Source organism: Macaca nemestrina, chromosome 7 (assembly GCF_043159975.1).
Source record: "Macaca nemestrina isolate mMacNem1 chromosome 7, mMacNem.hap1, whole genome shotgun sequence".
Lineage (NCBI taxonomy): Eukaryota > Metazoa > Chordata > Mammalia > Primates > Cercopithecidae > Macaca > Macaca nemestrina.
The window spans coordinates 124,888,097-124,908,873 of record NC_092131.1 but is presented as its reverse complement, the minus strand read 5'-3'; the positions used below and the strand labels follow the sequence as shown (position 1 = coordinate 124,908,873).

General features: G+C 45.0%; 1 protein-coding gene across 11 annotated transcripts in view; it reads left to right on the top strand.

The window, feature by feature from the left end:
• The window catches only part of LOC105491009 (transmembrane protein 266), a 150,943-nt gene that overhangs the window by 44,127 nt on the left and 86,039 nt on the right, over positions 1-20,777 (top strand). For 4 of the 11 annotated variants that reach the window (XM_071100897.1, XM_071100896.1, XM_071100894.1 and 1 more), the window contains one exon: positions 8,790-8,879. The exons of the other annotated variants lie outside the window; for them this stretch is intronic. The gene's annotated coding sequence lies outside the window, so the exon portion shown is untranslated. The remainder of the gene's footprint in view (positions 1-8,789; positions 8,880-20,777) is intronic. 11 annotated transcript variants of the gene reach the window in all.

Here is a 20,777-nt window from a genome sequence, read left to right as displayed (position 1 = left end):
GCCTGTAATCTCAGCTACTCAGGAGGCTGAGGCAGGAGAATAACTTGAACCTGGGAGGCGGAGGTTGCAGTGAGTCAAGATTATGCCACTGCACTGCAGCCTGGCGACAGAGCGAGACTCCATCTCAAAAAAAAAAAAAAAAAAAAAAAATTAAATTAAATTTAAAAATGCTGGGCGCGGTGGCTTATGCCTGTAATCCCAGCACTTTGGGAGGCCGAGGCGGGCAGATCACAAGGTCAGGAGATCGAGACCATCCTGGCTAACACGGTGAAACCCCGCCTCTACTTAAAATACAAAAAATTAGCTGGGCATGGTGGCAGCAGCTGTAGTCCCAGCTACTCGGGAGGGTGAGGCAGGAGAATGGCGTGAACCCAGGAGGCGGAGCTTGCAGTGAGCCGAGATCATGACACTGCACTCCAGCCTGGTGAAAGAGCGAGACTCTGTCTCAAAAAAAAACGGTGTATTTGGGAGTCATCGGCAAATAGACCTGCACTCTCCAATATGGTAGCCAGTAGCCACGTATGGTTCTTTAAATTCAAAATGAATTAAAACTAAATAAAACTTAAAATTCAGTCCCACAGTCCCACTAGCCACATTTCAAGTGCTCCATAGCCACATATGAGCAGGGGCTACCCTATTGGACTGTGCAGACATAGAACATTTCCATCATCCCAGAAAACCCTGCTGGACAGTGCTGATATGTCTTGAGATGCGGTGAGTTTTCCAGGGCAATGGATGGAGAAACGTGAGCATTTAGAAGTTGGGGGCCGGGTGTGGTGGCTCACACCTGTAATCCCAGCACTTTGGGAGGCCGAGGCAGGTGGATCACGAGGTCAGTAGATAGAGCCCATCCTGGCTAACACGGTGAAACCCCGTCTCTACTAAAAATACAAAAAAAAAAAAAAAATTAGCCAGATGTGGTGGCACGTGCCTGTGGTCCCAGCTACTCAGGAGGCTGAGGTGGGAGGATCACTTGAACCCAGGAGTTCAAGATCAGCCTGGGTGATATAGCAAGACCCCATCTCAAAAATAACCAAATAATAAAATTGATGATTCAAGGAGTGAAGAGGGACAATTGAGAGACCTATGTCCTTGAGAGGGAAAGGTAGATGGGATCTAATCCCCAAGCAGCAAAGTGGTACTTGGCTGGAATACAGAGAACTCACCCATAGGGTGGAGGGGAGGCAGAGTCAATGACCACGCTGCAGATAAGAGGGAGGCTGTGATGGGGGAGCATGTGGAGGTTTGCTTGTGATTGCCTCAATTTCCCAGGGGAATGAGGAGGTCATCGGCTCAGAGTGTGAACAGGGGCATTGGATGTGTGAGGAGAGAGGAGAAGGTGTAAAGTAGTCATCTAGGAAAGAGGGAGATTGGTGGGATTAGGGGATGGCAGTGGCATTGCTGGGCTGTCCCACAGGCCTGATTGAAGTTTGTGTTCCTGCCAGAACCAACTTCCAGAATTCACTGTTTTACCTCTGCGTACTCACTTATGCAATCTTTTCTTCCTGAAAGTTTCAGCCAGGCGCGGTGGCTCATGCATGTAATCCCAGCACTTTGGGAGGCTGAGGCAGGTGGATCACAAGGTCAGGTCCAGAGCCTGTCCTTAAAATAGAATATAGTTTAAGACCAGCCTGACCAACAGGTGAAACACCGTCTTTACTAAAAATACAAAAATTATCTGGGCGTGGTGATATGTCTTGAGATGCGGTGAGTTTTCCAGGGCAATGGATGGAGAAACGTGAGCATTTTGAAGTTGGGGGCCAGGTGCGGTGGCTCACACCTGTAATCCCAGCACTTTGGGAGGCCAAGGCGGGTGGATCACAGGGTCAGGAGATAGAGACCATCCTGGCTAACATGGTGAAACCCCGTCTCTACTGAAAATACAAAAAATATATATATATATTAGCACGGCTGCAATCCGAGCTACTCAGGAGGCTGAGACAGGAGAATCGCTTGAACCCGGGAGGCGTGGGTTGCAGTGAGCAGAATTCGCACCACTGTACTCCAGCCTGAGCGACAGAGCGAGGCTCCATCTCAAAAAAAAAAAAAAGGACAGAAAAAGAAAGTTTCATTCCACTTCACTACCCCCTTGTCAGCCCCACAAACCATGGTTCTCCAAGGCACAGCCTGGGATCCACCTCTGAGGCTTCCCTGGAACCTCCTCCCTTTCAACTGCCTGATGTCTCCATACTTTGCTCGTCCCTTTCTCAAATGCTGATCATGTCGCTTTGTCATTATTTGCTGACATGTCTGTTACTCTAAGGCAGGGATTAGAAAACTTCTGTAAATGGCTAAATAGTGAATAGTTTAGGTTTTCTGGGACACATGGTCTCTGTCACACTATTCAATCTGCCATTGTAGGACAAAAGCAGTCTGACAGTATATAAACGATTGAGCATGGCTGTGTTCCAATGAAACACTGCTTACAAAAACAGGCAGTGGGCTGATTGTGGCTTGTGGGCCGTGATTTGCCAACCGCTGCTCAAAGAGATGGCAGGGATGATGTCTCCATTATCTCCATAGCCCCCATACCTGGTGTGGGATCTGGGTACCAGGTAGGGGCTCAGGAAATGTTTGAATGGATGAGAGATGAATGGATGTGCTAGAGTAGGTGGTTAGGCCTGCCAAGATATGTACATTATAGAGAGCGTTCCCTCCTATGTACAGGTTCCAGCAGATTTGTCAATGGCTAGTTTTATTACAGTAACATTGTGTACAGGGAAGGTTTTCACATGGAAACATTAGCCCGGATATCCAGGAAAGATCAAAAGTGGCCTCACATTCTACTGCATCCATGCTAAACTGCCACCCTGTCTAACCAACCTCTCTCCTCCGTGTTCCCAGGTACACAGGCCCCCAGTTTAGTGGGATCAGGCTTTTCACAAGCAAGCCCTCTGTGTTCATCCTCCCTCTGCACTGTTTCTGTGTTCCCCTCTGCCTCCCATCCCCCAGCCCCTGCAAAAAGAATAAGTACTCATCAGGTACCTGCCACATGCAAGGCATGGTGGGAGAATCAAAGATCCCCACTGAAGGAGCTCATAGTCTGGTACATCCCACTGGGCGTGCCCTCTCCCTACCCATGTCATTCACAACTGACTGACTTAACCACCCCCAACCCATCTGATTTCCCCCATCCTTTCTACTCTTTTTAAAATTGACAAATAAAAATTATATATATTTATAGTATACAACATAATGTGTGTTTTTAATTTGTTTTGTGTTTTGGTTTTGGGGGTTTTGGTTTTTTAGAGACAGGGTCTTGTTCTGTCACCCAGAGCTAGAGTGCAGTGGCGCAGTCACGGCTCACTGCAGCCTCAAACTCCTGAACTCAAGTGATCCTCCTGCCTCAGCCTCCCAAGTAGCTGGGACTTCAGTGCTTGCCATCACACTTGGCTAATTATTTTATTTTTATTTTCATAGAGATAGAGTCTCACTATGTTGCCCAGGCTGTTCTCAAACTCCTGGCTTCAAGCAATCCTCCTGCCTTGGCTTCCCAAAGTGCTGGGATTACAGGCATGAGCCACCATGGCCGGCCTACAACATGATGCTTTGAAACATGTATACATTGTGGAATGGCTAGATCAAGCTAGTTATCATATGCATTACCTCACATATTTATTTTTTGTTTGTGTGTTGAGAACACTTAAACTCTAGTAATTTTCGAGTATACCATCTATTGCTGTTAACCATAGTCCCATGTTGTGTTCTTTCCTACTTCTTCCAAGTCCTGCTCTCTACTGGGCTCTCTTGGGTATGAGTTGATGGTGGATATTATCTTCCCAACCACATGTAAACTCACAGAGTACAAGGACAGTAGAGTATGCTTTCGTTTATTCTAGACCATCTCTGTCCCATGGAAATATAACGTAAACCACGTATGCCATTAAAAATTTTCTAGTTAGCACATTTTAAAAAGTGAAAAGAAACAGGTAAAATTAATTTTAATATCTTTTATTTAATCAATATATCCAGAGTATTATTATTTCAACATGTAATCAATAGAAAATATTATCAATGAGATATTTTGCATTCTTTCATTCATACAAGGTTTTCAGTTTCCAGTGTGTATTTTACATGCACAGCACATTTCAGGTGAGCTAGCCGCATTTCAAATGCTCAGCAGCCAGGCGTGGCTAGTTGCCCTCATACCAGAGTATGTCACTCACACAGGGTACATGGTAAATGTCTAATAAGTGACTGCATTTAGTACTTCCCATGAGGTGCTTTACACTTACTTTCTAATCCTCATAGCACCCTTATGATAGAAACTGTTATGCCCATTTTCCATACGAGCAAACTGAGAGTTAAGAGCTTTCTTCCACCCAACTAGTAAGTAAGTTATAAAGCTCAGATTTGAACCCAACTCTGAGTCCAGAGCCTGTCCTTAAAATAGAATATTCGAGCCCTGGAAGATTCTTTAGAAAATTATTCAACGTGTCAGCTCCATAAATATCACTTGTGTTCCCAGCACCTAGTCATGTGTCAGCCATGTCTCAGGGGCTCAAATATAGTATTTGAATGAATTAATCTGGTCTCACATTACAGATGTGGAAATTGAGATCCAGAAAGGGAAAGAGACTTGTCTAGATCACTCAAAAGGAGGAAGTCTGCACTAGAACCCACATTGCTGGTTCCTACTCTTATTCCATATCCTTCTGTCATCCCAAGAAACACAGGAGTTCAGCATCTGAAGCTTTCTTTGCTTTGGGGGAAACATTTTAGCAGGTGCCCTCTTCCCTCTGTCCGCAACCTCAGAACTTGCCATACATCGTCCTTTTTCATTCCCCTCCTCTCCTTTCTCTGGCTACCCAGCAGCCTAAAGGGTGGCAGAGCAGCTGAGCCTGGCTATGTGAGGCTCCAAGTGAAGCCTGCACAAACAAGCAAAGCTCATTGCACATGGACACCACCCCCAGTTTCTATCTCAGGGTCATGCTCTGTCGTGACAACTTGAGCCATTTCCCTGGCAGGAGGGCAGCACGAATCTCCAAGAGGGTCACGCTAACCTGCAGCCAGTGGCTGCCTGCCATGCCTGGATGCCTGGCACTGGAGCCTGGTTGCTGAGGCACCCTCGGGCTTGCTTAGCGCCCAGCCAGTCGGCAGCCTCCCAGGGAACTCCCAGCAGTCTCCTCCAGACAGGGTCACAAGAAATGTCATAGATTGTAGAAGCTTAGAACTGAAAGGGAATTTAAAGATCATTCATCCCAGCACTTTTCAAACTGTAATGTCTTATAAATCTCCTGCGGATCCTGTTAAGCTACAGACTCCTGATTCACTGGGCCTGGGATGGGGTCTGAGGATTTGCATTTCTAATGAGCCCCCAGGTGATGCCAGTGCTGCTGCTAGACCTGGGACCACACTTTGAAAAGCAAGGATCTAAAAACTCAAGAAATACAGAGGACTTGTTTGTGAAGGGCCTGGTCCACTGAACTGGGGGCCTGTGCACCTGGGAACCTAGAGGAGAGAGATAGCTAGACAGGGTAGCAGCGTAGCATTGATGTAGTAGAAGGCGAGGCCATCTTTGATTCTTCCTGGGTATCCAGGCTCATGTTTCCATGTGAAAACCTTCCCTTTACACAATGTTACATCCTTGTCAGCCTTTTGTTAGAGGTGAGAAAACTTAAGTGTGGGGGAGATTAATTAAATTCAGGGTACAAGTCTCCTAAGTAATAACTATGGCACTAACTGTGTTTACTATCTGTAGAAATTTTTGGCACTCATCATAGACTACTTTAATATCTTCTTCTTCCAACTAGACTGTTGGAAGCAAGGCTGTATCTTACTCTCCTGTGTATCTCCTTTTGGTCCCACTCGAGAGGCCACATGAGCTGTGGAAAGCACATTACCTGGGACAGGGTCACCTGAGGTCTTTGTATCAGATGTTCCTGGGATCAGAGGCACAGTGGAATGAGCCCCAAGTTGAAACCAGAAAGACCTCAGCAGGTAGCAGACCTGAAGTGCAAGGTGAGGCTGGAAGTGGAAACAGAGTGCAGGAGTTGGCAAGCTGTCCACAGGGTTGGGTAGAGTTGTTCTGAACTCAGTCCATGGATTGAGAGGGAAGGCTGCTGGCTCACCTCGTTATGTGGTGCCCAGGGCATGAGAAAGAGGCAGTGGGGCCATTTTTCAAGCAAGGAGCCAGACCCAACACCAAGTTCCTCCCAAGGCTCTAGGATTTGTTGAATAAATGCACAAAGAAAGGCCAAAAAAGACATAGCAGTGATACTTAAACATTTTTAAAGACTCCACGTGCTCGGCAACGGTTACACACTTTCTGGCACACTTCAAAAGTGGCAATAGCCAGGTACAGTGGCTCGTGCCTGGCGTCCCAACAACATGGGAGGCTGAGGCAGGAGGATCGCTTGAGGCCAAGAGTATGAGGCTCCATGAGCCATGATCCTGCCCCTGCACTCCAGCGTGGGTGACAGAGTGAGACCCTGACTCAAATAAATTTAAAAAGTGGCAACGACAGGCTTTTCTTTTTTCTTTCTGTCTTTTTTTTTGAGACAGGATCTTGCTCTGTTGCCCAGGCTGGAGTACAGTGGTGTAATCATGACTCACTGCAGCCTCAACTGCTGGGCTGAAGCGGGAGCCTGGCTAATTTTTAAAATTTTTTGTGGAGACGAGGTTTCACTGTTTTGCCCAGGTTGGTCTTGAACTCCTGGCCTCAAGCGATCTTCCCACCTTGCCCTCCTAAAGTGCTGGGATTACAGGTGTGAGCCACGATGCCTGGCTAGGTTTTTCTATTTGAGTTAAAAGTCAACTTTTCTTTTCTTTTTTTTTTTTTTTTTTTGAGATGGAGTCTTACCCTGTTGCCCAGGCTGGAGTGCAATGGCGCAATCTCGGCTCACTACAACCTCTGCCTCCTGGGTTCAAGCGATTCTCCTGCCTCAGCCTCCCAAGAATCTGGGATTAGAGGTGCACGCCACCACACCCAGCTAATTTTTTTTTTTTTTGGTATCTTTAGTAGAGACGGGGTTTCACTATGTTGGCCAGGCTGGTCTTGAACTCCTGACCTTGTGATCCACCCACCTCGGCCTCCCAAAGTGCTGGGATTACAGGCGTAAGCCACCGCACCCAGCCAAAAGTCAGTTTTTCTTTAGATCAAGCTTGTCCAACCCATATCCCACGGGTCTCACGCAGCCCAGGACAGCTTTGAATGTGGCCCAACACAAATTCATATAAACTTTCTTAAAACATTATGAGACTTTGTTGTGATTTTTTTCTTAAGCTCATCAGCTACCTTTAGCATTAGTGTATTTTATGTGTGGCCTACAGAAGCCAAAAGATTGGACACCCCTGCTTTAGATGTTACTAAGTTGGGTTCTGTTCAGAGCAGACACAAAGCCAAGCTCAAGCCCATAGACACGGACTGCCAAACAATGTGGCCCAGTAGATGCTGGAGGTCAAAGATCATCCAGGTGTATCTGCCTGCTGTGGTGCTTATTTTTCCAAAGGTAGGAAAAGAATATGATGAAAAGACAAGCCACAGTCTGGGAGAAAATATTTGCAAAACACACATCTGATAAAGGAATTATGTCCAAAATATATAAGGAATTCTTAAAACTCAACGTAAGACCAACAGTACAATTAAAAAGTGAGCAAAAAATCTGAACAGACACTTCACCAAGGAAAATATACAGATGTCAAATAAGCATATGAAAAGATCTTCAGCATCATATCAACAAGGAAATGCAAATTAAAACAACAATGGGATACTATTACACCCCTGTTAGAATGGTTAAAATCCAGAACACCAAAGATGCTGGTGAGAATGTGGAGCAACAGGAACTCTCATTCACTGCTGGTGGGAATGCCAAATGGAACAGCCTCTTTGGAAGACACACTTTCTCAGTTTCTTTCTTTCTTTTTTTTTTTTTAGATGGAGTTTTGCTTTTCTTGCCCAGGCTGGAGTGCAATGGCACGGTCTCAGCTCACTGCAACCTCCGCCTCTTGGGTTCAAGTGATTCTCCTGTTTCAGCCTCCTGAGTAGCTGGGATTACAGGTGTGCACCACAACGCCCAGCTACTTTTTGTATTTTTAGTAGAGACGAGATTTCAGCATGTTGGTCAGGCTGGTCTTGAACTCCTGACCTCAGGTGATCCACCTCGGCCTCCCAAAGTGCTGGGATTATAGGCATGAGCCACCGTGCCCGGCCCAGCCATGTACTCTTGTATCTGTTAACCTGTTAGCCAACCTTTGGCTACCCTCCTGCTTATCTTTCCCCTCCTCTAGTAAACACTATTCTAAGCCAATAGATCTTAAATGTTCTTACCACAATAAAGTGATTCTCCTGCCTCAGCCTTAGCCTCCCAAGTAGCTGGGATTACAGGCACCCGCCACCACGCCCAGCTAATTTTTGTATTTTTAGTAGAGATGGGGTTTCCCCATGTTGGGCAGGCTGGTGTCCAACTCTTGACCTCAGGTGATCCACCCACCTCGGCCTCCCAAAGTGTTGGGATTACAGGTGTCCGCCACCGTGCCTGGCCAACACTTGGCAGTTTCTTACAAATCTGAACATACTCTTACCATATGACCTAGTAATTACACTTCTTGGTATTTACCCAAATGTATTGAAATTGATGACTGCACAAAATCCTGCACATGATGTTTATAGCAGCTTTATTAATAATTGCCAAAAACTGGAAGTTACCAACATGTTCTTCCATAGATGAATGGGTAAGCAAACTGTAATACATCCATACAATGCAATATTGATCAGGAACAAAAAGACATGAGCCATCGAGCTATGAAGTGATATAGAGAAACCTTAAATGCCTATTTTTCATTTTAAGTGAAAGAAGCCAATCTTAGAAGGCTACATACTGTATGATTCCACCTATCTGACCTTCTGAAAAAGGCAAAGCTACAGAGACAGAAAAAAGGTCAGTGATTGCCAGGTATTCAGGAGGAGGGAGGGAGGAATGAATAGGTGGACCAGGGGATATTTAGGACTATACCTCTACTGTTCTGTATGATACTCTGATGGTGAACACGTGACGTTATGGATCTGTCAAAACTCATAGAAGTAAACAACACAGAGTGACCCCTAATATAAACTATGGACTTTAATTAATAATAATGTATCAATATTGGTTCATCGGTTTTAACAAACAAACGCAACATGTTAAAAATAGGGGAAACTGTAGAGGGTGGGGAAGGGTATCTACGGTAATGCTTTGTACTTTCTGCTCAAGTTTTCTCTGAACCTAAAATTTCCATAAAAAATAAAGTCTATTAATTTTTGTAATGTGCTACCAAATTCCAAGAGAAGATCAGTTGCTAGACAATTGCTCAGCCACGTTTTTCCTTAGGCACAAAGATGACCTTACACATCTGCTGCAGATGACACCTCCACCCAGCTGTCCCCAGCACAGCATTGACTTGTCGAGAGCTGTCCTTTGAGTCTGATGGATTATTGAGACTTTTTGAATGCAGGAAGCACACTCAAGGGGCCATCTGAGGGCCTTGCATTATTTCTCTGCCTTTGAAAAGCCACTAAACTAAATTTGGCAGATAAAAATGTGCCTGAGAGATTTCTTTCTTAATTTCTGATTATGAGCCCTGACCTTAAGGAGCTTACAGTCTAGAGTAGATGGTATGTGAACATAAACCACCATAACACAAGGTAAACTATGATTCATAGTCTGGGAGAGGTACAGTTGAAGTGGGCGGGAGAGAGAGGAAATCCAGCCCTTCCCACTGGCCTCAAGTGGAAGCAGTGACACCAGGTCTGAAAGTTTGGATTGGAGGACCAGGTAGGAGTGGGACTCCTCCTACCCACTCCTATGAAATATGTTCCGGGCTAGGCATGGTGGCTAACGCTTGTAAACCCAGCACTTTGGGAGCCCAAGGCAGACGGATCACGACATCAAGAGATCGAGACCAGCCTGGTCAACATGGTAAAACCCATCTCTACTAAAAATACAAAAATTAGCTGGGTGGGGTGGCAGGCGCCTATAGTCCCAGCTACTCGGGAGGCTGGGGCAGGAGCATTGCTTGAACCTGGTAGGCAGAGATTGCAGTGAGCCGAGATCACGCCACTGCACTCCAGCCTGGTGATAGAGCGAGACTGTCTCAAAAAAAAAAAGAAAGAAAGAAATACGTTCCAAGCAGAGAGAATTCCATAAGCAGAGGCAGAGAGGTGAAAAACTGTGTGTGCACATGCACTGGGAACAGATAGGTGGCTGGAGCACAGTGTAGGAAGAAGGATAAGGAATGGCTTAAAAGGCTGGGGCCAAATAGTGGAAGGCTCTGAATTCCTGGCCAAGGAATTGAGACAGTGTTCAGCAGGCAGTGGGAACCTCTGTGGGTTTGAGTCAGGGAATGAACAGATCACACTGCGCTTTGGAAGAGTCACCAGGTGGCAGCGTATAGGATGTGCCTGTAGCAAGATGCCCAGCAGTAAGAACACCCATCAAGAGGCTACTTCAAGGCAGTTACAAGAACCCAGACAGTTGGAAGCTGTCTGTTCTGCCTCTGCACTCCCATGGCCCTTTGTCAGTACTTCTCTTAGATACTTACCAATTTTCACCTTATCTACATTTTTAATTAAAAATAGTTGTAGTTCATTATAAAGGAAAATTAGACAGTGTAGAAAGATATAAATAGTTGTAATCCCACCATCCATTAAATAACTGCTGTTGACACTCAGGGTCTGTCTGTCCTTTCAGGTATCTTTTTATAGGCCAGGCACAGTGGCTCATGCCTATAATCCCAGCACTTTGAGAGGCCAAGACAGGTGGATGGCCTGAGCTCAGGAGTTTGAGACTAGCCTGGGAAACATGGCAAAACCTCATCTCTACAAAAAGTACAAAAATTGGCTGGGTGTTGTGGTACATGCCTGAGGTTCCACCTACTCGGGAGGCTGAGGCAGGAGGATCACTTTAGCCAGGAGGTGGAGGCTGCAGTGAGCCAAGATTACACACTGCACTTCAGCCTGGGTGTTAGAGCGAGACCCTGTCTCAAAAACAAAAACAAAAAACTCAGATATCTTTCTATATACATCACACTATATTGTTTTGTTTTGCTTTTATAAAAGATAACATACTTTTAGAACCTACTTTTTCAAGTAGTATTGTATAGTGGACATCTTTCCTTGCCAATATATCTAGATTTTTTATAGTTGGTTTTTTTCTTTGTTTTTTTAAATTGTGGTAAAATGCACGTGAAATTTACTGTTATGACATTTAGCACATCCACAGTGTTGTGCAATCATTACTACTATTTAGTTCCACAACATTTTCATCACCCACAAGGAAACCGCATTAAAGTCACTCTCTCCCACCAGTCCCTGTCAACCACTAATCTACTTTTTCATCCATTCTATTTCTTATAAATGGAATCACACAATATGTGGCCTTTTGTGTCTGGCTTTCACTTACCATAATGTGTTCAAGGTTCATCGTGTTTAGATTTTTTAATAGAAATATCCCTTGTTGGCCAGGCACAGTGGCTCACGCCAATAATCCCAGCACTTTGGGAAACTAAGGCAGGAAGATTGCTTGAGCCCAGGAGTTTGAGACCAGCCTGGGCAACACAGTGAGACCCCATCTTTATTTTTTTAAAAAAGAAATATCCCTTGTCTTTTTAACATAAAGCACGCTCATAAACAAAAACTACTGAGAGCTCCCCTCAAGAATGCCACTTCCCTAATTTTAACTGCTGTTAATTACCTAGGATCTAGTCATCCAGACAGTTTAGATGGTTGGGAATTGACAGGGAACTGTCAAGTTGCTGCTTTCTTCCAACATATTCTGTCTCCTTCCCTTTCCCATCACCTGATGTGAACTTGGGAAGATGTCTTAGCTTTTCTAGTCACTTTCAGCACTTAGGTTCATTTTCAGATGTTAAAACATCCCATCTAAATCAAAACTTTGGCCTCTCATCCCACTGACAGACCAGCTCTTCTGCTCTGGCCCCATGCTGTCTGCTCTCTGGCTCCTGAAAGGTGCTTTTGTAAGTTCCCTAGAAACCCAGCGCCTGCGTCCTGCCGACTCCCAATGCCCCTGGGGAGGGGGTTGCATGCCCCATTCCACTGGACATTCTGCCTAACTTCTTGGGGCTGCTTTCATTTCTCACTTTTGGCACCGTGTCTCTGGGACTCCCCTGGCCCAGGAGGCCACCTTCTTGGGTGGGGGCCTGTCAATATGCCCAGTTATTCACTTGGCCTGTAGGAAGGCCTTAACTAGACAGGGCACTTTTCATATTTGTGGCCATCCTGCATCATTCGAATGTCCCTTCTATATTTGGGGAAATTCCCACATTTAGTCCGTCTACCTGTGTGCAGCCAGGATGCAGCTATGTGACCTCTGCCAACCAGATGAAGCTGTGTGCCCTCGGATTTGGAGAGAGATGTTGGTGTCAGGCAGTGACAACAGTGATGTTTTTACTGGAGCAGTGCTCAGCAGATGCTTGGTGTTCCCAACTTTCCATACCTGGCTTTCTTGCTCCCCTGCCCTGCCCCCCGCATTCAGTGTTCTTTAAAAATTTATTCTCTGTTTAAATTAATGAGTTTAGTTTTCACTAAGAACTAACACCACATCCTTGCTTAGCCTCGCGGTTACAGGCAGCTTGTACCCACTGCAGCCCTCTCTCCTCGCCCTGCCATCGCCCACTGTGCCAGCCAGCCTGGGAGTCTGGCATGGGTTCTTCTGCTTACGCACGTCCCCAAGCTCAAGGAGACACACACGAAGCTTGTCTAAGATCCTGCTCCCTATTCCTCCGCAGTCTCGTAGTGTGCTGGGCTGATGAGGCTCCGTAGCTTACCCAGAGGCAGATGCCAGACTCCCATGCTGCACACAGCCTCACCTAGCTTGAGGGAAAAGGTTTGCACCCCTCCCTCATCCTCAGGGAATGGAAATGCTCTCAGTCTTTACTCCTACGAATCTCCTTCAGAGACACCATCCTGTCCCTCCCCTTCTTTTCTTCCCTCCCCTCCCCTCCCTCTCCTCACTAGTCAATCTCTAGCATTCTCTCCTGCCCCCATCAGGAGTGGGGGTTGCTGGACCACCTTGACCATCATCAGTGTGTTCCAAATAGAGATGGCCTGGCATCTCTCTTTAACAAGCGTGAGCTCTTACCACCTTTGCCCTTATCTTTAGGACATCTACAAAACTCTAGGACAACAGGAAAAGTCTCATTCCAGATCCTGTCTCACACATATTTTCTGTGCATAGGGATTGTCAAACATATGTCATCTTGTAACCTGCTTGTTTATTTCCTGTCACGTTACAGACAACTTTTCATGTTAATGAGAATGGCACATCCTCATCCATTTTTAAAAACCAGCCATTTTGTTTGAAGTATAATTTACAAACAGTAAAGCACATCCTTGTTCAGTGCACATTTGGAACCATCACCACAATCAGGATATAGAATATTTCCATTATTCCAGAAAGCTCCCTCATGTCTCCTTGCAGTCAGTCTCTCTCATCCCCCAACTCCAGGCAGCCATTTCACCTCATCCTTTTCAATAATTGTACAATAATTCCATAATGTAGAAGTTCCTTAATTTATTTAACTTGTCTCCTATTGATAGACATTTAGATGGCTTCCAGTTTGTGATCTTATTGATTCCTGAATTCAGTATTTGTGGAATACCTAATATGTGTTGGGTGTGGTGCTATTAGAGCAGTGATCCAACAACCTTCTGTATGTGCCTATATGTATTCTTTAGCTTATTTCCTTAAAATGTCCCCTAAAAGTGGAATTGCTGGGCCAAAGAGCATGCGTGTTAAAATAATGTTGATAAATATTGTCAAATTGCCCTCAATCAAAATTGCAACAGTTTACACTCCTATCAACAGTGAATGCGAATGACCTCTTTTCTCACATCACCAGCACGAGGTATTATAAATCTCTGCAGTCCATTAACAGAAGAATGGTTTGAACTTATGTGTCTTTGATTACTGGTAAGGTGGACCCTCTTAGCGTCTGTAACTTTCATTTGGTTTGTGGAAATCACTGCCCCAGGAGCCAGTTTCCCTCATTCTCACCCCTCACAGTGAAGCCATGGCCAGGCTCTTTCCTGGGGTCTGTGTCCACTGAGCTGGGAGAACATCTGGTCCTATAGGAAGCTGGAGAGAGGTCACCCTTTGGTTGTCGACAGCTCCCTACTTCCACTTGAACAGTCACTTTAGAGAAAGTCCCCCAAGAATGGTGTTAGCCAGTCAGAATGGCTATTAAAAAAAAAGTCAAAAAATAACAGATGCTGGTGAGGTTATAGAGAAAAGGGAACACTTATACACTGTTGGTGGGAGTGTGAATTAGTTCAGCCATTATGGAAAGCAGTGGGGCGATTCCCCAGAGAGCTAAAAGCAGAACTACCATGCAACCTAGCAATCTCATTACTGGGTGTATGCCCAAAGGAATATAAATCATTCTACCATAAAGACATATGCACGTGAATGTTCATTGCAGCACTATTCACAATAGCAAAGACATGGAATCAACCTAAATGGCTATCAATGGCAGGTTAGATAAAGAAAATGTGATACATATATACCATGGAATACTATGCAGCCATAAAACAAGAATGAGATCATGTCCTTTGTAGGATTATGGATGGAGCTGGGAGCTATTATCCTTAGCAAAGTAATCCAGAAACCAAATACTGCATATTCTTACTTATAAGTGGGAGCTAAATGATGAGAACACATGGACACAGAGAGGGGAACAACAGACTGGGGCCTACCGGAGGGTACAGAGTGGATCAGGAAAAATAACTATTGGATATTAGCCTTAGGGTCTGTGTGATGAACTAACCTGTACAACAAAGCCCCGTAACACTAGTTTACCTGTATAACAAACCTGCACATGTACCTGTGAACCTAAAATAAAAGAGTTTTTAATTTTAAAAAATTAAAAATAAAATTTTAAAAAGTATGGTGTTCATCCTGGTCTCGCCTATGATTGGACCACTTAGAAAGTGGGTCAGAGGGGCCGGGTGCGGTGGCTCAAGCCTGTCATCCCAACACTTTGGGAGGCCAAGGCGGGTGGATCACTTGCGGTCAGGAGTTCGAGACTAGCCTTACCAACATGGAGAAACCCCATCTCTACTAAACATACAAAATTAGCCAGACGTGGTGGTGCATGCCTGTAATTCCAGCTACTTGGGAGGCTGAGGCAGGAGAATCGCTTGAATGCAGGAGGCAGAGGTTGCAGTGAGCCAAGATCGCACCATTGCACTCCAGCCTGGGCAAAAAGAGCAAAACTCCATCTCAAAAAAAAAAGAAAAAAAAAAAAAAAGATAAAGTGAGTCAGAGGAACAGATTGCAGAGCAACTGGGGCCATGACCAGGGCTTCTTGGCCTGGCTCAGCCCTGCAGCCTTGGGATGCTGCTCGTCGTAGGGAAATGTGAATGGCCACAGTGTGCCACCTGCTCTCCTTTAACCCTCAGAAGACTTCCCTCCCCCTCTGAATTTGGAGGTCTCCATGGGATCGCTCTTTGTAGATCCTTAGGTTGGTCCTCTCTTGATGGATGCCGTGGTCTTCATCACCCCATTCTCTGCTTTCACACCTGAACTCCCTCTCCCATCCCTTTGCTTCTTCCTGGTCATTCTGGCCCATGACTGGAAGGGAGAGTTTGTAAGGTGGCTCTAGACTCCCTGATGTCCTAATGTTCTTTTTTTTTTTTTTTTTTGGAGACCAAGTCTTATTCTGTCATCTGGGCTGGAGTACAGTGATGCAATCTCGGCTCACCGCAAGCTCCGCCTCTGTTAACCAGGTTGGTCTCGATCTCCTGACCTCGTGATCCACCCGCCTTGGCCTCCCAAAGTGCTGGGATTACAGGCGTGAGCCACTGTGCCTGGCCCTGATGTTCAGTTTTTATTCATTTGTATCTTATGTTTTAAATGTTCAGTGTTGATTATCGCACCATAGACACTTTATTCGGTGCTAAGCGCTCATAGTTTTCCATGTTTCCCATGGAAACATGGGAAAACATGGGTTTTTTGTTTGTTTGTTTGTTTCTGAGATGGAGTTTCGCTCTTGTTGAAACTCACCGCAACCTCCACCTCTTGGGTACAAGCGATTCTCCTGCCTCAGCCCTCCGAATAGCTAGGATTACAGGCATGCACCACCACGCCTGGCTAATTTTGTATTTTTAGTGGAGACAGGGTTTCTTCATTTAATCAGGCTGGTCTAGAACTGCCAACCTCAGGTGATCTGCAGGTGATCCGCCTGCCTCGGCCTCCCAAAGTGCTGGGATTACAGGTGTGAGCCACTGTGCGCAGCCGGATCCATCAGGGTCTCACACTTGATGCATAAATTTGACAGGGTGTATGGTTTTTTTTTCATTGACAAGCTGTTATTAAATCGACTTTGTACCTTATACGATGGCTTCTCAGAGACGAGGTCATCACGTGCCATACCACCGTGTTGTATACCAGGATCAACTGAAACACTGTGGCAGTGCCTGAGGTGGTCAGTCATTTTGTCTTTATTTACACATAGCAAAACTGGGCTCTGACTAAGAGATTTGCCCAGTTTTACAGCTGCCAAGTCTGGGACCATCTCCACACCCACCTCCCACATAGTCTGGGTTGCTTATTAAGCGAGCCCAAGCAGGTATTTTGATCAGTTTGGATCTTAGAGTGGTTTTATTATGTTTCCTGACCCTGAACACAAGCCCTGATGAGAATATATCTGCAGTTTGCTTTGAATTGAGGGGAGATAAGAAAGGGCCACTGAAGCTCTAGGAATAGACTCAGGGCTAGGAACTTCTGGAGGTGGAGAAGGCTTTTGTGAGAGGAGACAAGCTGGGAATGGCAGTGGGTCCACAGGAGGGTAAGCAGAAGAAGAGGAGACTGGAACGAACTAAGGCCTGGAGGTGTTTGTAAAAAGAGAACTTGGTTGTGGTTCTTGAAGGAGGCACGTGAAAGTAGAGGCGATTTCAGGTGGGACAGTTACTTAGGCCAGTGATTCTCAGGTGGAAACACAGGTTCCTGATCTCCTTGCTCAGAATCTCTAGGATGGCTCAGGAATCTGTATTTTATATATGCTCTCCAAGTGGTTCTCAGGCCTGCTGCAGCTGGAGCCACTGGTAGACACCATTGGCCTCAAGGCCATAAAGCTAATGCTTTTTTATGACCCTTGCCACTGAAGGGATACATGGTTCAAAGTAAGGCCAGGTCACTGCACCCCTGGGAAGATCCACAGCCTTTTTTGATTGTGTGGCCCACATTGACCTTCTCCTGGCTTAATCTTGTCCCATCTTTTCGGAGCCACTCAGCTGGCCTTCAGCACATATCATCTTCAGTCATTATTTACATTGTACTGCCTTGGGCCCTCCATTCCAATGAGATTGAAAACTTGAGGCCGGGTTTGGCTCATGCCTGTAATCCCAGCACTTTGGGAGGCCGAGGCAGGTGGATCACTTGCAGTCAGGAGTTTGAGACCAGCCTGTCCAACATGGTGAAACCCCGTCTCTACTAAAAATACAAAAAATAGCTGGGCCTGGTGGGCACCTGTAGTTCCAGCGACTCAGGAGGCTGAGGCAGGAGAATCTCTTGAACCTGGGAGGCAGAGATTGCAGTGAGCTAAGATTGCACCACTGCACTCCAACCTGGGCATCAGAACGAGACTCTGTCTCAGGAAAAAAAAGAAAGGAAGGAAGGAAACTTGACAGCAAGGGTTGCCTTAGACTGCTTTGCATCTTAGTGCCCAGCCCTGAGCTCTGCACTTTCTAGGATCTCCGTAAATGCCCATTACCTAAGGAGTCCTAACCAATAATATAGCCATGAGTGATGTAGAGACCTTGGTTTGCTTTCCCTCCAGTTTCTACCCTTTTGGAAGAAATGATGTTGGTTAGAAGAAAGGAAGATCCTCCCGGCATCCCAGGAGATTTATGTAGAGTGTCATCACGTAGCAGCAGCATGCAGGGGGACAGCTCCGAGTGGGCAGCCTTCCATGAAGACATGGGTTCTTCAGAGAGAGGTATTAGTGAGTGGCACTTCCTCAACTCCTAGCTTAAAGCAGGCCCTACCTGGTGCCAAGGAGCATTGTGCCACTGGTATTCAAATGAAGCACTGCCAACACTTTAACCATCGTCATCATGCAGAGACCTGTGATCTATGAAGGGAGACTGACTTCCCTGGGAATGAGGACAGGAAAGCACTACACCGGAGGGGCAAATCCAGGAAATCCTGGTGCCACTTTCCCAGAGTTTCTAGTACTATGTGGGGCACTAACCTATATATTGATATACTAGTCATTAAAAGCGAATGACTCTTCCTAAAATTCTTCTCCTTTCATAATGATTTTTATCTACTTGGTCGGGAATGCTATCAGATTTAAGCCTGCCATATTTGTACCCATTCTACTTGCCAGCTTGTGAGTCCTGGAGTGTTGGGAGGGGGAGGGCATGCAAGGAAACCCAAGGTTTAATCTCAAGGTTATGCTATTGGTTTAGTTTAGGGGGTTAGGGTTTATGGCAAAAAAAAAAAAAGGAAAATAGGGTCCTCAGGGGGACTAGCTGTTGCTGAAACAATTCATAGAAATATTGTGATGGGGGCCAGGCACGGTGGCTCAGGCCTGTAATCCCAGCACTTTGGGAGGCTGAGACAGGCGGATCACTTGAGATCAGGAGTTGGAGACCAGCCTGGCCAACATGGTAGAGCCCTATCTCTACTAAAAATACAACAATTAGCCAGGTGTGGTGGCGAGCCCCTGTAGTCCCAGCTACTCAGGAGGCTGAGGCAGGAGAATCGCTTGAACCCCGGAGGTAGAGGCTGCAGGGAGCTGATATCGTGCCACTGCACTCCAGCCTGGGCAATACAGCAAGACTTGGTCTCAAAAAACTAAAAAATTAATTAATTAAAAAAGAAAAAAAAAGAAATATTGTGATGGGGATAGTTCCCTAGCTGGCTACATATTTTCTTTTGTGTAAGGATATCTGTTACTCTTTTTGCTTTCACCATTGTCCTCCATTTTTCAGATTTTTACTATAGTGCTCTGTGGGGAAGAGGGTATAATTAAGCAAGTATTTGGACTTAAATAGTCCACAGCCACCCTTCAGAGCTTGTGATTAAGATTCTCCCCTCAGAAGGGAACTTTCCTACTTTGCTGTGAAGTGTGAATTGTTAAAGCCCTTTAGAGAAAGCAATTTCATTTTAACTATTAAAATTTAAAATACATTCTCTTTAGCCCAGTAATGTCACTACTGGGAATCTATTCCATGCAAATGAAAATACCAGTATATAATGAAATGTGTACAAGAATGTTTCTAATAGCATTTTTCACGGTGGCCAAAAAAAAAAAAAATCTAAAAAGAAACTGTATCAATAGGGCAATTTTTAACTAAATTATGGATCGTTCGCACCATGGAATATATTATATAGCCACTAATTAAAGAATGAATTAGAGTTTTACTACCTCACTTGGGAGAGGGGGATTTCTACAAGATACTGTCGAATGGAAGAAGCAAAAAGCAGAAAATTGTGAATAATATATATTAAAAATATATAATGAACTATTTTTGTACATAATTATATAAGCACAAAGAAAAGTAAGGAAAGATAGGCCGGGTGCGGTGGCTCATGCCTGTAATCCCAGCACTGTAGGAGGCTGAGACAGGTGGATCACTTGAGGTCAGGAGTTGGAGACCAGCCTGGGCAACATGGCGAAACCCCATCTCTACTAAAAATTAGCTGGGCATGGTGGCGTGCCCCTGTTGTCCCAGCTACTCAGGAGGCTGAGGCAGGAGAATTGTTTGAATCTGAGAGGCGAAGGCTGCAGTGAGCCAAGATCATGCCACTGCACTCCAGCCTGGGTGACAGAGCAAGACTGTCTCAAAGAAAGAAAAATAAGCAAAGATATACACTGATTAACATTGGTATGTGTTTTTGCATGCGTATGTATATTGAGGGAGTACAACATGAGGCAGGTAACGTGGGGAAGCAGGAAAAAAAGAAAAACAGATTCCACTAAAACATGAATTTCATGATAATTTATATAAAGCTGTATATATGCATGTGTGTATATATCTGAAAAAGGAAATTAGAAAATATATAAATCTTCCCTAATTGGAAAGGATGTCCATATATATTACTGAGTGATAAAAGCAAATTGCAGGGTTGATTTTATTTTGTTAAACACAAACCCACAAATATCAGCCTATAAATAAGAGTATGTGCTTGCCTAATTCTGAGCAAGGATTTCTGTGCCTGGGTATTGACATAGGGACCTCAAGTGAGGATGGAACAAGGAAGGTGAAAGGTTAAGATGGAAGCTGCAGAGAGGTTTAACTTTTATGTATTTATATATATATATATATATACACACACACACACATATAATACAAAGATATATATATATATATATATATATCAATATATGCAATACGAAATGTGTTATTTTATGTGTTGCAGTGGACAATTGTCTATAATGTATCAGTGCTCTATTGCCACAATAATCTCACATAACCAACCATCCTAAAAACTTGGTGGGCTTAACAAAACAAGCCTTTCTTATTTTGTTTTGTTTTTTTGTTGTTGTTATTTCTTTGAGATGGAGTCTCACTCTGTCACGCAGGCCGGAGTGCAGTGGTACGATCTCAGCGCACTGCAACCTCTGCCTCCCAGGTGCAAGTGATTCTCCTGCCTCAGCCTCCTGAGTAGCTGGGACTACAGGCATGCACTGCCATGCCCAGCTAATTTTTGTATTTTTAATAGAGATGGGTTTTCACCATGTTGGTCAGGCTGGTCTCAAACTCCTAACCTTAAGTGATCCGCCTGCCTCGGCCTCCCAAAGTGCTGGGATTACAGGCATGAGCCACCACACCC